At 45.4% G+C, this 15,814-nt stretch overlaps 6 pseudogenes; all 6 read left to right on the top strand.

The window, feature by feature from the left end:
* Positions 1-1,006: 1,006 nt before the first annotated feature.
* Positions 1,007-1,270, top strand: LOC130285726 (U2 spliceosomal RNA; annotated as a pseudogene).
* Positions 1,271-2,736: 1,466 nt separating this feature from the next.
* On the top strand, positions 2,737-3,003 carry LOC130290038 (U2 spliceosomal RNA; annotated as a pseudogene).
* Positions 3,004-4,461: 1,458 nt separating this feature from the next.
* On the top strand, positions 4,462-4,725 carry LOC130285725 (U2 spliceosomal RNA; annotated as a pseudogene).
* Positions 4,726-6,185: 1,460 nt separating this feature from the next.
* On the top strand, positions 6,186-6,451 carry LOC130286435 (U2 spliceosomal RNA; annotated as a pseudogene).
* A 6,865-nt stretch (positions 6,452-13,316) lies between these two features.
* Positions 13,317-13,581, top strand: LOC130287799 (U2 spliceosomal RNA; annotated as a pseudogene).
* Positions 13,582-15,045: 1,464 nt separating this feature from the next.
* Positions 15,046-15,309, top strand: LOC130287693 (U2 spliceosomal RNA; annotated as a pseudogene).
* The last annotated feature ends 505 nt before the right edge of the window (positions 15,310-15,814 follow it).

Genomic DNA, 15,814 nt, shown 5'->3' with positions numbered 1-15,814 from the left:
TGCTGGTGGTATTGGAAAGGCATTAGTGCTATGACAGGGTCTGAAGAAGAAGAAGACGGAAAAAAATATATATAAAAAGAAAAAGAGAGAGAGAGAGAGACTGACTTAGTGAGCGAGTGAGTGAGAGAGTGAGAGTGAGTGAGAGTGAATGAGTGAGTGAGTGATTGAGTGAGTGAGTGAGTGAGTGAGAACAAATGAGTTAAAGCAAGTGAGTGAGAGAGATCGAATGAATGAAAGTCTGAATGACAGAAAGAAAAAAGGATGAAGAAAGAAGCATGAAGAAAAAAAAATGTATATGGAGTTGCTGACATGAGTGCAATCTACAAAGCCGTTGAGGCTGATCCTCATGGGAGGATTATTGCACCAGGACCCTTAGCACTTTTAAAATGCCATTCAATGCCACGGGCTAGATGTAAACTGCAGATGACCATGTTGTGGTAGTTACCATGGATACCCAAGTGATGTGTGAGCTAACACATAGGCCCAACAGATTCCAAGAAGGCCAGAATCACCAGCGGCACCACCATCGATTGTCAGGTCACCCGGATTCAGCAAATACCAGAGTCCAAAATGATGCAGGTTTATACTGTTAATTTTCAGTTTATCGTTACAGTTGGTGTTATTCCATGTCGGAAGGGACGCAGCTACAGCCAGTGGGGTAACTAGAGACAGGCAGGCAGCTATGTGCAACAAAGGTAGGCGTGTTGTTTTCATATGCAGATCTGAAATATTGTCTTATATGCAAGAGGAGGAGTGATGGGGGTTCAGGCAAAAGCCAGGCTATGGATTGCATTGCTAAATGCTCCATCAGAGTGCAATGGTCGCCTGTCCTTTTTTTAAGTGATGATGTGGGTTTAGCCTGTGCTGTATGTATGTATGGGTGGCTGACTGCCACCCACCCAGAAAGTGTATGGGAGGCTGGTTGGCTGCCAGCCTTCCTTCCATTCCTATGAGTAATGTGAGTGCTCATGAAGGGGACATGGTTGGGTCCACCCCTTTCCCGGTTATCCCCTCTAGGCCTTTTGGCTTAGATCAAGTGTAAAAAAAGAAAGGATCTTGCGACAGATCGCATCCTGAGGCACGTTTTTTTTTGTGTGAATACTTGCACTTGGGTGACTTGTGAGCACATACTGATACATACGTTCCCTATCTGGGGACCATAAATTAAATGGATTTTTGAGAAAGGGAGCTGATTTGGAAGCTTGCTTCTGTCGCCCTATGCATTGACCCGATGTGGCAGTATCTTCGGGTAGTGAACAGTGCACCACCCCATTCCAGTGTTAAACAAGAAAGATTCTCATTTAATCCTCCGTGGGTGAGAATTTGAGTTTGAGAATTGGAGACCAAAATGATGAGTTGCACTGACTGGTTTATGAACGTCTATTCATTTAGCGTTTTAATGACCATGTTTGCACACTGATTGGTGTAAAAAAATAAAATAAAACTAAATAATAATAATCTAGCACACCTGTGCAGGTTTGACATGACATGACAGGTAGCTGTCTTGTGGGTGGTGCTGAATCCTGTTAAATGACATGAGGGTCTCATGCCTATACACAAGGGTGTGTCATTGCTGTTGCTTGACCATGCATTGGTTTCTGTGGTCAGTGAATGATAAAAACAAAATTTACCATCCATTGATGGATGGGAAATCCACCATGAGGCATTTGTTTTTAGAAACTGCTGCTCACAACCAATGTTGCAATGGAGTGTCTCCATCTGCTGGTGGTATTGGAAAGGCATTAGTGCTATGACAGGGTCTGAAGAAGAAGAAGAAGAAGAAGAAGACGGAAAAAAATATATATAAAAAGAAAAAGAGAGAGAGAGAGAGAGACTGACTTAGTGAGCGAGTGAGTGAGAGAGTGAGAGTGAGTGAGAGTGAATGAGTGAGTGAGTGATTGAGTGAGTGAGTGAGTGAGAACAAATGAGTTAAAGCAAGTGAGTGAGAGAGATCGAATGAATGAAAGTCTGAATGACAGAAAGAAAAAAGGATGAAGAAAGAAGCATGAAGAAAAAAAAATGTATATGGAGTTGCTGACATGAGTGCAATCTACAAAGCCGTTGAGGCTGATCCTCATGGGAGGATTATTGCACCAGGACCCTTAGCACTTTTAAAATGCCATTCAATGCCACGGGCTAGATGTAAACTGCAGATGACCATGTTGTGGTAGTTACCATGGATACCCAAGTGATGTGTGAGCTAACACATAGGCCCAACAGATTCCAAGAAGGCCAGAATCACCAGCGGCACCACCATCGATTGTCAGGTCACCCGGATTCAGCAAATACCAGAGTCCAAAATGATGCAGGTTTATACTGTTAATTTTCAGTTTATCGTTACAGTTGGTGTTATTCCATGTCGGAAGGGACGCAGCTACAGCCAGTGGGGTAACTAGAGACAGGCAGGCAGCTATGTGCAACAAAGGTAGGCGTGTTGTTTTCATATGCAGATCTGAAATATTGTCTTATATGCAAGAGGAGGAGTGATGGGGGTTCAGGCAAAAGCCAGGCTATGGATTGCATTGCTAAATGCTCCATCAGAGTGCAATGGTCGCCTGTCCTTTTTTTAAGTGATGATGTGGGTTTAGCCTGTGCTGTATGTATGTATGGGTGGCTGACTGCCACCCACCCAGAAAGTGTATGGGAGGCTGGTTGGCTGCCAGCCTTCCTTCCATTCCTATGAGTAATGTGAGTGCTCATGAAGGGGACATGGTTGGGTCCACCCCTTTCCCGATTATCCCCTCTAGGCCTTTTTTTTTCTTAGATCAAGTGTAAAAAAAGAAAGGATCTTGCGACAGATCGCATCCTGAGGCACGTTTTTTTTTGTGTGAATACTTGCACTTGGGTGACTTGTGAGCACATACTGATACATACGTTCCCTATCTGGGGACCATAAATTAAATGGATTTTTGAGAAAGGGAGCTGATTTGGAAGCTTGCTTCTGTCGCCCTATGCATTGACCCGATGTGGCAGTATCTTCGGGTAGTGAACAGTGCACCACCCCATTCCAGTGTTAAACAAGAAAGATTCTCATTTAATCCTCCGTGGGTGAGAATTTGAGTTTGAGAATTGGAGACCAAAATGATGAGTTGCACTGACTGGTTTATGAACGTCTATTCATTTAGCGTTTTAATGACCATGTTTGCACACTGATTGGTGTAAAAAAATAAAATAAAACTAAATAATAATAATCTAGCACACCTGTGCAGGTTTGACATGACATGACAGGTAGCTGTCTTGTGGGTGGTGCTGAATCCTGTTAAATGACATGAGGGTCTCATGCCTATACACAAGGGTGTGTCATTGCTGTTGCTTGACCATGCATTGGTTTCTGTGGTCAGTGAATGATAAAAACAAAATTTACCATCCATTGATGGATGGGAAATCCGCCATGAGGCATTTGTTTTTAGAAACTGCTGCTCACAACCAATGTTGCAATGGAGTGTCTCCATCTGCTGGTGGTATTGGAAAGGCATTAGTGCTAAGACAGGGTCTGAAGAAGAAGAAGACGGAAAAAAATATATATAAAAAGAAAAAGAGAGAGAGAGAGAGAGACTGACTTAGTGAGCGAGTGAGTGAGAGAGTGAGAGTGAGTGAGAGTGAATGAGTGAGTGAGTGATTGAGTGAGTGAGTGAGTGAGTGAGAACAAATGAGTTAAAGCAAGTGAGTGAGAGAGATCGAATGAATGAAAGTCTGAATGACAGAAAGAAAAAAGGATGAAGAAAGAAGCATGAAGAAAAAAAAATGTATATGGAGTTGCTGACATGAGTGCAATCTACAAAGCCGTTGAGGCTGATCCTCATGGGAGGATTATTGCACCAGGACCCTTAGCACTTTTAAAATGCCATTCAATGCCACGGGCTAGATGTAAACTGCAGATGACCATGTTGTGGTAGTTACCATGGATACCCAAGTGATGTGTGAGCTAACACATAGGCCCAACAGATTCCAAGAAGGCCAGAATCACCAGCGGCACCACCATCGATTGTCAGGTCACCCGGATTCAGCAAATACCAGAGTCCAAAATGATGCAGGTTTATACTGTTAATTTTCAGTTTATCGTTACAGTTGGTGTTATTCCATGTCGGAAGGGACGCAGCTACAGCCAGTGGGGTAACTAGAGACAGGCAGGCAGCTATGTGCAACAAAGGTAGGCGTGTTGTTTTCATATGCAGATCTGAAATATTGTCTTATATGCAAGAGGAGGAGTGATGGGGGTTCAGGCAAAAGCCAGGCTATGGATTGAATTGCTAAATGCTCCATCAGAGTGCAATGGTCGCCTGTCCTTTTTTTAAGTGATGATGTGGGTTTAGCCTGTGCTGTATGTATGTATGGGTGGCTGACTGCCACCCACCCAGAAAGTGTATGGGAGGCTGGTTGGCTGCCAGCCTTCCTTCCATTCCTATGAGTAATGTGAGTGCTCATGAATGGGACATGGTTGGGTCCACCCCTTTCCCGGTTATCCCCTCTAGGCCTTTTGGCTTAGATCAAGTGTAAAAAAAGAAAGGATCTTGCGACAGATCGCATCCTGAGGCACGTTTTTTTTTGTGTGAATACTTGCACTTGGGTGACTTGTGAGCACATACTGATACATACGTTCCCTATCTGGGGACCATAAATTAAATGGATTTTTGAGAAAGGGAGCTGATTTGGAAGCTTGCTTCTGTCGCCCTATGCATTGACCCGATGTGGCAGTATCTTCGGGTAGTGAACAGTGCACCACCCCATTCCAGTGTTAAACAAGAAAGATTCTCATTTAATCCTCCGTGGGTGAGAATTTGAGTTTGAGAATTGGAGACCAAAATGATGAGTTGCACTGACTGGTTTATGAACGTCTATTCATTTAGCGTTTTAATGACCATGTTTGCACACTGATTGGTGTAAAAAAATAAAAGAAAACTAAATAATAATAATCTAGCACACCTGTGCAGGTTTGACATGACATGACAGGTAGCTGTCTTGTGGGTGGTGCTGAATCCTGTTAAATGACATGAGGGTCTCATGCCTATACACAAGGGTGTGTCATTGCTGTTGCTTGACCATGCATTGGTTTCTGTGGTCAGTGAATGATAAAAACAAAATTTACCATCCATTGATGGATGGGAAATCCGCCATGAGGCATTTGTTTTTAGAAACTGCTGCTCACAACCAATGTTGCAATGGAGTGTCTCCATCTGCTGGTGGTATTGGAAAGGCATTAGTGCTATGACAGGGTCTGAAGAAGAAGAAGACGGAAAAAAATATATATAAAAAGAAAAAGAGAGAGAGAGAGAGAGAGACTGACTTAGTGAGCGAGTGAGTGAGAGAGTGAGAGTGAGTGAGAGTGAATGAGTGAGTGAGTGATTGAGTGAGTGAGTGAGTGAGTGAGAACAAATGAGTTAAAGCAAGTGAGTGAGAGAGATCGAATGAATGAAAGTCTGAATGACAGAAAGAAAAAAGGATGAAGAAAGAAGCATGAAGAAAAAAAAATGTATATGGAGTTGCTGACATGAGTGCAATCTACAAAGCCGTTGAGGCTGATCCTCATGGGAGGATTATTGCACCAGGACCCTTAGCACTTTTAAAATGCCATTCAATGCCACGGGCTAGATGTAAACTGCAGATGACCATGTTGTGGTAGTTACCATGGATACCCAAGTGATGTGTGAGCTAACACATAGGCCCAACAGATTCCAAGAAGGCCAGAATCACCAGCGGCACCACCATCGATTGTCAGGTCACCCGGATTCAGCAAATACCAGAGTCCAAAATGATGCAGGTTTATACTGTTAATTTTCAGTTTATCGTTACAGTTGGTGTTATTCCATGTCGGAAGGGACGCAGCTACAGCCAGTGGGGTAACTAGAGACAGGCAGGCAGCTATGTGCAACAAAGGTAGGCGTGTTGTTTTCATATGCAGATCTGAAATATTGTCTTATATGCAAGAGGAGGAGTGATGGGGGTTCAGGCAAAAGCCAGGCTATGGATTGCATTGCTTAATGCTCCATCAGAGTGCAATGGTCGCCTGTCCTTTTTTTAAGTGATGATGTGGGTTTAGCCTGTGCTGTATGTATGTATGGGTGGCTGACTGCCACCCACCCAGAAAGTGTATGGGAGGCTGGTTGGCTGCCAGCCTTCCTTCCATTCCTATGAGTAATGTGAGTGCTCATGAAGGGGACATGGTAGGGTCCACCCCTTTCCCGATTATCCCCTCTAGGCCTTTTGGCTTAGATCAAGTGTAAAAATAGAAAGGATCTTGCGACAGATCGCATCCTGGGGCACGTTTTTTTTTTTGTGTGAATACTTGCACTTGGGTGACTTGTGAGCACATACTGATACATACGTTCCCTATCTGGGGACCATAAATTAAATGGATTTTTGAGAAAGGGAGCTGATTTGGAAGCTTGCTTCTGTCGCCCTATGCATTGACCCGATGTGGCAGTATCTTCGGGTAGTGAACAGTGCACCACCCCATTCCAGTGTTAAACAAGAAAGATTCTCATTTAATCCTCCGTGGGTGAGAATTTGAGTTTGAGAATTGGAGACCAAAATGATGAGTTGCACTGACTGGTTTATGAACGTCTATTCATTTAGCGTTTTAATGACCATGTTTGCACACTGATTGGTGTAAAAAAATAAAATAAAACTAAATAATAATAATCTAGCACACCTGTGCAGGTTTGACATGACATGACAGGTAGCTGTCTTGTGGGTGGTGCTGAATCCTGTTAAATGACATGAGGGTCTCATGCCTATACACAAGGGTGTGTCATTGCTGTTGCTTGACCATGCATTGGTTTCTGTGGTCAGTGAATGATAAAAGCGTTAATTTTTAACGTAAATTTGTTTTCCCTTAGTCCTAACAGCAGCACAAGTGGGGTGTTCTGCCCCTGTGAAGCTGGCAGGACGGTGGAATTTTTAATTCCGCCCAAGCAATTTAAATTAATTAGCCCCCCCATAAAAGGCCTCCTCCCCTAGGCCATCTCGCTTAATAACAAGTAACAAAAAAGTTTAGGGCGGGAAATTTGTGTGCTGCTGTTAGGACTAAGGGAAAACAAATTTACGTTAAAAATTAACGCTTCCCTTACGTCCTAACCAGCAGCACAAGTGGGGACTTAGCGAGTAACAACACAAATAGGGAGGGACTACGGCAGAGTGGCACTTAGGATTGACTGCCCAAAGGCCAACTCTTCCGATCGTTTGGCATTAACCCTGTAATGACTCAAAAAAGTATTGTGGGTGCTCCAAGAAGCAGCAGCACAAATCTGTTCCAGAGGAACAGACCTTTTCTCAGCAAAGAGACTGCCCTAGTGGAATGGGCAGTGACAAAGGCAGGAGGAGTTAGCTCCTGGACTATGAAGGTCTCTCGGATTGCCTCCTTAATCCACCTACTCAGGGTAGGTTTAGAGGCTTTCAAGCCCTTGTTCTTTCCAGAAAAAGAGACAAGGAGGTGTTCCGACTTCCTGAATTCTCCAGTTCTTGAGATATAGACTCTGAGAGCTCTAGAGATGTCCAGAGTGTGGTCAACCGCTTCTTCAGGAGAGGATGGATTAGGCAGTAGAACTGGAAGAGAAATGACCTGGTTGGTATTGGAGAAAGTCGGAACCTTAGGAAGGAAGGTAGGTAAAAACCTCAACAGGACTCTGTCCTGTAGAAAAACAGTGTAAGGCTCGAAAGCCGAAAGGGCCTGAAGCTCACCCACTCTCTTGGCTGAGGTTATGGCCAATAAAAAAGTGACTTTAAGGGATAAATACCTAAAGTCTACTTCTTCCAGAGGTTCAAAGGGGGGAGCGCATAACCCCCTGAGAACAGTGGTTAAATCCCAACTGGGAATAGGTCTGAGAACTGTAGGTTTAAGTCTTTCAGCCCCTTTGAGGAATCTTCTAACCAGTGATTCTTGTGATAGAGACCTGCCTAGGAAGGCAGAGAGTGCTGCGACCTGAACCTTTAAGGTGGATGGGCTAAGACCCTTGTCAAGGCCATCCTGGAGAAAACGCAGTATTGCAGAAAGAGGAGGATCTGAGGTAACTACCTCTTTCGTTGCACACCATTGAAGGAAAATCTTCTTTATCCTGGAGTAAACCTTGTTTGTAGACTCTGCTCTCGAGTGTGCAATAGTTCTCAAGACCTCCGCAGGAAGCCCACTCCTTAGTAGGGTCCTGTCAATCTCCAGGCTGTCAGATTGAGTCTCCTCAGATCTAGGCAGGAGCCTGTGTTGTGAGACACAAGGTTCTGCACGTGGGGAAGCCTCCAATAACACCCCTGACTCATCCTCATGAGTTGGGTGAACCAAGACCTCTTCGGCCAGAATGGGATGATGGCAATCACTGAGGTCTGGTCTTGCCTGACTTTCATCAATACCCTGGGTATCATGGAAAGTGGAGGGAATATGTAGGCCAGCCTGAACCTCCATGCGATGGACAGAGCGTCTATCGCCACCGGATTGTCCTCCTTGTAAAGGGAACAAAACTTGCTCACTTTGGCATTCAGCCGGGTTGCCATGAGGTCTATTTCTGGTGTACCCCACTTCAGGGTTATCCTCCTGAAGATCTTCTCGTTGAGAGACCATTCTCCCTGGACTGCAAGCCCGCGACTTAGACGATCTGCCACTACGTTGAGATCCCCCTTGATGTGGACTGCAACAAGGTGGGATAGGTTGAGCTCTGCCCATGATAGAATAAGTCCGGTCTCCCTGAGGAGCACTTGGGACTTTGTGCCACCCTGTCTGTTGATATAAGCCACTACAGTGGTGTTGTCTGACCGGACTCTTATTGCTTTCCCTAAGATATGGGGAGCAAAGTGGAGGAGCGCAAGACGAACTGCTCTCAGTTCTCTCATGTTGGATGAGAGTAACCTTTCCTGAGGGGTCCAGGTACCCTGAACCGGATGGTCGTCCAGATGGGCTCCCCACCCTAGAAGGGAGGCGTCTGTGGTCAGAGTGATCCACAGAGGTTGAATCAAGGACTTCCCATCTGTCAGGTTCGTCCACCATCTGAGAGAGGCACGGACTTCGGACGACAGGGTGCACTTTTTGTCCAACCCACTGGGGTTGCGATTCCAGGCAGTCAAGACCTGATCTTGGAGAGGTCGGAGGTGCCACAGGGCCCAGGGGACTGCTTCTGCAGACGCTGACATGTGGCCCAACATCTTCATTAGAGTTCTGATGGGCACTCTGCGTGGTACCGACAAAAACTCTGCGGCTCTTATGACGCGCTCTCTCCTTTCTGGGGTGAGAGACAGCGTCATCCGAGAGGAGTCTAGGACAAACCCCAGAAACCTTCTTGAGGTAGATGGGATGATCTCGGATTTTTCCCAATTTATGAGCCACCCTAGGTGTTGAAGAAAATCCAGGGTCAGTTGAAGATGAGCTTGAAGAATGTCTAGAGTCGCGGCTTTTAAAAGCCAGTCGTCTAGATAAGGAACAATCTCTAGGCCTTTTAGTCTTAGAGCAGAGACAACTGGAGCCACCACCTTTGTGAAGGTGTGGGGAGCGGAGGTAATGCCGAACGGTAGAACAGCAAATTGGAAATGCCTTACCATACCTTTTATGGTGACGGCGATTCTTAAGAACTTCCTGTGGGCAGGAAATATAGGGACATGAAGGTATGCATTCTTCAAGTCTATAGTGACCATGAGATCTTGTGGGTTCAGGATACTGACCACCGAGCGAATGGTTTCCATTCTGAACCGCCTTTTCCTTATAAATCGGTTTAGGTAGCGCAGGTCTATTATCATGCGCCAGTCGCCATTTGGTTTGGGAACCAAAAATATCGGGGAGTAGACGCCAGATCCTCTTTGATCTGGGGGAACTTCTTCCAAAGCTTGCTTTTCCAAGTATTGGAGAACTGAGGTTTCTATGACAGCCTGTTTTGGCTGAGGAAGTAACTTTGTTAAGACAAACTTCCTTGGGGGAGGGGAGGTAAATTCTATCCTGTACCCCGACTGAATAACCTTCAGAACCCAGGGATCCTGGATTTCTTGCATCCAGGTTGTAAGGAATAAACTTAAACGTCCTCCTACTGGAGGAGGATGGGCAGATAGATTCTCTGCAACAAACACTTGAGGGGAAGGGAGAGGGAAAACGTTGGTGGATGTCAGTGGAGAGTCATAGCTCGGCCTTCCGGTCTTTACCGCGGCCGCGACCTCCACCACGTTTTTGAAAGGACTGACGTCTCTGGGATCTAGGAGGGCCCTGGGACTTCCCCCCTCTTGCTCTACCTTTACCCCGAAAGGCCTGAACAGGAAGGCACCTGCCTTTTTTGTCAGCATAACCTTCCATTATGCGATCCAGCTCAGAACCAAATAGCCAAGTAGGCTCGAAAGGCATCCCACACAAGTTAAACTTGGAGGTGTTGTCCGCTACCCAAGGGCGTAACCACAAGGGACGTCTGCTAGCAGAAGCGAGTGCCATGGACTTGGCAGCTAGCTTAAGGTGTTGCTGGGAGGCCTCGCAGAGGAAGTCTATACCAAGGAGGAGTGTCTTGAAGCTGTCCAAGATGTCTTCCCTAGGGACATTGTTGTCAATCTCAGTCTGTATGCGCTCCACACGCTCCTTCACGAAGTCAGACACTTCTCCCGAGGCAATAGCCACAGAGGCAGACGCTGATGCTGCTGAATATGTGCGTCTGAGAAGGGAATCCACCTTCCTATCAAGCGGGTCCTGGAGGTTGCTTCCATCATCCGCGGGAACCAAGACTCTCTTGGACAGTTTATTTACTGCCATATCAACCTTAGGAGGTGGCATCCAGGAATCAGATTCCGCGTCCGAGAGAGGGTACATCAATTTGAAGGTACGAGTGACAAGCGCAGGTTTATCTGGGTGCTTCCACTCAGCCTTCATCATCTTTTTGCGTGCATCATTCACCTTGAAAACCCAAGGTTCTCTAGAGGTGGATGCAGAGGCTTCCCCTTGGTCAACATCCTGGTCCCTTGACCGGATGGACCTAAGTAATCTCTGCGTCTTTTCCGCAGGGAAAAGAGGCGGACACATCTTCACCTCAACAGGCTGTTCAGACTGTACAGATGACCTCTGGTCCAATACATCGATCGACATAACGGATTCTTCCGCCACAGAAGGAGGAGTGGATTCAGTTCTAGCTCTTTTGGGAACAAGAGCACTCTTAATTTCAGATATGGAATTTCCCATAAACTCCTTCATCCAGATGAACATGTCCTGGACAGTAGGTTCAGCTGGATTAGGGGGTGGACGGCAACCGGGACACCTGTTATATTCGTAAGCGACCGGAAGCGGAGTGCCGCAATTGGCGCAAGCTAGATGGCGTTTTTTGGCGCTAGCCTTACGACCACCAGAGTGTGGGTCACTAGAGGAAGGAGTAGACATGACTCTGGAAAGAAAGAAAATAAGTTAGGGATAATAAACAAAATTATTATCGCCCTAACGCCAAATAGAGAGGGAGAGATACCTATAATGCAGATAGGAGCTCTAACCACTAATGCTAGGCTTGTAAATAGGACTAGCTATGATGGCAGCAGAGACTGAATGAAGGTCTCAGCTGTCTTTATATGGGAAAGGGCCCGGAAGCCCCGCCCCCTTCAGAGAAGACCAGCCTGCAATAGGCTGAAACACCCGGAAGGGAATTTTAATAAAAATTATCCACTGAGCCCTTCCCTAACTAGGAAAGGGCTCACGCCTGACTTTTCACCTAAGTATAAAACTTAAAAGGCAGCGCAAAGCGCTGAAGAAAGTGAGGCCGGGACCGGAAGTCGTCAGATGACGTACTTCCGGTCCACGGCTCGCACAGTGTAATGGAGGCGAGCGTGCGCCGAGACACGTGGGACGCCAGGCGGGTAAGAAAAAAAAAAAAAAAAAACCGCAGCGGCATCCCTAATGCTATGAGGGATCACCGGATCCTTGTAGCAATAAAATAGTCAAAACAAATAGTTTTAAGATAAACCAGGCCGGAGGCCCAGATAATATAAAGAGAAAAAAACAGGGGGCAGTTGAAAAAGGTACTGCGCCCCAAAAATGTCTCCCCAATACAGGGGAGACATCCAGGCAGGCTCCAAAGGAGCCTGCACCGTCCTGCTGTCCTTACACAGGACAGAAAAAAAGCGAGATGGCCTAGGGGAGGAGGCCTTTTATGGGGGGGCTAATTAATTTAAATTGCTTGGGCGGAATTAAAAATTCCACCGTCCTGCCAGCTTCACAGGGGCAGAACACCCCACTTGTGCTGCTGGTTAGGACGTAAGGGAAACAAAATTTACCATCCATTGATGGATGGGAAATCCGCCATGAGGCATTTGTTTTTAGAAACTGCTGCTCACAACCAATGTTGCAATGGAGTGTCTCCATCTGCTGGTGGTATTGGAAAGGCATTAGTGCTATGAAAGGGTCTGAAGAAGAAGAAGAAGAAGAAGAAGAAGACGGAAAAAAATATATATAAAAAGAAAAAGAGAGAGAGAGAGACTGACTTAGTGAGCGAGTGAGTGAGAGAGTGAGAGTGAGTGAGAGTGAATGAGTGAGTGAGTGATTGAGTGAGTGAGTGAGTGAGTGAGTGAGAACAAATGAGTTAAAGCAAGTGAGTGAGAGAGATCGAATGAATGAAAGTCTGAATGACAGAAAGAAAAAAGGATGAAGAAAGAAGCATGAAGAAAAAAAAATGTATATGGAGTTGCTGACATGAGTGCAATCTACAAAGCCGTTGAGGCTGATCCTCATGGGAGGATTATTGCACCAGGACCCTTAGCACTTTTAAAATGCCATTCAATGCCACGGGCTAGATGTAAACTGCAGATGACCATTTTGTGGTAGTTACCATGGATACCCAAGTGATGTGTGAGCTAACACATAGGCCCAACAGATTCCAAGAAGGCCAGAATCACCAGCGGCACCACCATCGATTGTCAGGTCACCCGGATTCAGCAAATACCAGAGTCCAAAATGATGCAGGTTTATACTGTTAATTTTCAGTTTATCGTTACAGTTGGTGTTATTCCATGTCGGAAGGGACGCAGCTACAGCCAGTGGGGTAACTAGAGACAGGCAGGCAGCTATGTGCAACAAAGGTAGGCGTGTTGTTTTCATATGCAGATCTGAAATATTGTCTTATATGCAAGAGGAGGAGTGATGGGGGTTCAGGCAAAAGCCAGGCTATGGATTGCATTGCTAAATGCTCCATCAAAGTGCAATGGTCGCCTGTCCTTTTTTTAAGTGATGATGTGGGTTTAGCCTGTGCTGTATGTATGTATGGGTGGCTGACTGCCACCCACCCAGAAAGTGTATGGGAGGCTGGTTGGCTGCCAGCCTTCCTTCCATTCCTATGAGTAATGTGAGTGCTCATGAAGGGGACATGGTTGGGTCCACCCCTTTCCCGGTTATCCCCTCTAGGCCTTTTGGCTTAGATCAAGTGTAAAAAAAGAAAGGATCTTGCGACATATCGCATCCTGAGGCACGTTTTTTTTTTGTGTGAATACTTGCACTTGGGTGACTTGTGAGCACATACTGATACATACGTTCCCTATCTGGGGACCATAAATTAAATGGATTTTTGAGAAAGGGAGCTGATTTGGAAGCTTGCTTCTGTCGCCCTATGCATTGACCCGATGTGGCAGTATCTTCGGGTAGTGAACAGTGCACCACCCCATTCCAGTGTTAAACAAGAAAGATTCTCATTTAATCCTCCGTGGGTGAGAATTTGAGTTTGAGAATTGGAGACCAAAATTATGAGTTGCACTGACTGGTTTATGAACGTCTATTCATTTAGCGTTTTAATGACCATGTTTGCACACTGATTGGTGTAAAAAAATAAAATAAAACTAAATAATAATAATCTAGCACACCTGTGCAGGTTTGACATGACATGACAGGTAGCTGTCTTGTGGGTGGTGCTGAATCCTGTTAAATGACATGAGGGTCTCATGCCTATACACAAGGGTGTGTCATTGCTGTTGCTTGACCATGCATTGGTTTCTGTGGTCAGTGAATGATAAAAACAAAATTTACCATCCATTGATGGATGGGAAATCCGCCATGAGGCATTTGTTTTTAGAAACTGCTGCTCACAACCAATGTTGCAATGGAGTGTCTCCATCTGCTGGTGGTATTGGAAAGGCATTAGTGCTATGACAGGGTCTGAAGAAGAAGAAGAAGAAGAAGAAGAAGAAGACGGAAAAAAATATATATAAAAAGAAAAAGAGAGAGAGAGAGACTGACTTAGTGAGCGAGTGAGTGAGAGAGTGAGAGTGAGTGAGAGTGAATGAGTGAGTGATTGAGTGAGTGAGTGAGTGAGAACAAATGAGTTAAAGCAAGTGAGTGAGAGAGATCGAATGAATGAAAGTCTGAATGACAGAAAGAAAAAAGGATGAAGAAAGAAGCATGAAGAAAAAAAAATGTATATGGAGTTGCTGACATGAGTGCAATCTACAAAGCCGTTGAGGCTGATCCTCATGGGAGGATTATTGCACCAGGACCCTTAGCACTTTTAAAATGCCATTCAATGCCACGGGCTAGATGTAAACTGCAGATGACCATGTTGTGGTAGTTACCATGGATACCCAAGTGATGTGTGAGCTAACACATAGGCCCAACAGATTCCAAGAAGGCCAGAATCACCAGCAGCACCACCATCGATTGTCAGGTCACCCGGATTCAGCAAATACCAGAGTCCAAAATGATGCAGGTTTATACTGTTAATTTTCAGTTTATCGTTACAGTTGGTGTTATTCCATGTCGGAAGGGACGCAGCTACAGCCAGTGGGGTAACTAGAGACAGGCAGGCAGCTATGTGCAACAAAGGTAGGCGTGTTGTTTTCATATGCAGATCTGAAATATTGTCTTATATGCAAGAGGAGGAGTGATGGGGGTTCAGGCAAAAGCCAGGCTATGGATTGCATTGCTAAATGCTCCATCAGAGTGCAATGGTCGCCTGTCCTTTTTTTAAGTGATGATGTGGGTTTAGCCTGTGCTGTATGTATGTATGGGTGGCTGACTGCCACCCACCCAGAAAGTGTATGGGAGGCTGGTTGGCTGCCAGCCTTCCTTCCATTCCTATGAGTAATGTGAGTGCTCATGAAGGGGACATGGTTGGGTCCACCCCTTTCCCGATTATCCCCTCTAGGCCTTTTGGCTTAGATCAAGTGTAAAAAAAGAAAGGATCTTGCGACAGATCGCATCCTGAGGCACGGTTTTTTTTGTGTGAATACTTGCACTTGGGTGACTTGTGAGCACATACTGATACATACGTTCCCTATCTGGGGACCATAAATTAAATGGATTTTTGAGAAAGGGAGCTGATTTGGAAGCTTGCTTCTGTCGCCCTATGCATTGACCCGATGTGGCAGTATCTTCGGGTAGTGAACAGTGCACCACCCCATTCCAGTGTTAAACAAGAAAGATTCTCATTTAATCCTCCGTGGGTGAGAATTTGAGTTTGATAATTGGAGACCAAAATGATGAGTTGCACTGACTGGTTTATGAACGTCTATTCATTTAGCGTTTTAATGACCATGTTTGCACACTGATTGGTGTAAAAAAATAAAATAAAACTAAATAATAATAATCTAGCACACCTGTGCAGGTTTGACATGACATGACAGGTAGCTGTCTTGTGGGTGGTGCTGAATCCTGTTAAATGACATGAGGGTCTCATGCCTATACACAAGGGTGTGTCATTGCTGTTGCTTGACCATGCATTGGTTTCTGTGGTCAGTGAATGATAAAAACAAAATTTACCATCCATTGATGGATGGGAAATCCGCCATGAGGCATTTGTTTTTAGAAACTGCTGCTCACAACCAATGTTGCAATGGAGTGTCTCCATCTGCTGGTGGTATTGGAAAGGCATTAGTGCTATGACAGGGTCTGAAGAAGAAGAAG

The sequence above is a fragment of the Hyla sarda genome, chromosome 8, assembly GCF_029499605.1.
Source record: "Hyla sarda isolate aHylSar1 chromosome 8, aHylSar1.hap1, whole genome shotgun sequence".
Taxonomy (NCBI): domain Eukaryota; kingdom Metazoa; phylum Chordata; class Amphibia; order Anura; family Hylidae; genus Hyla; species Hyla sarda.
The sequence above is the reverse complement of the archived record's forward strand: the minus strand, read 5'-3'. Positions and strand labels throughout refer to the sequence as shown.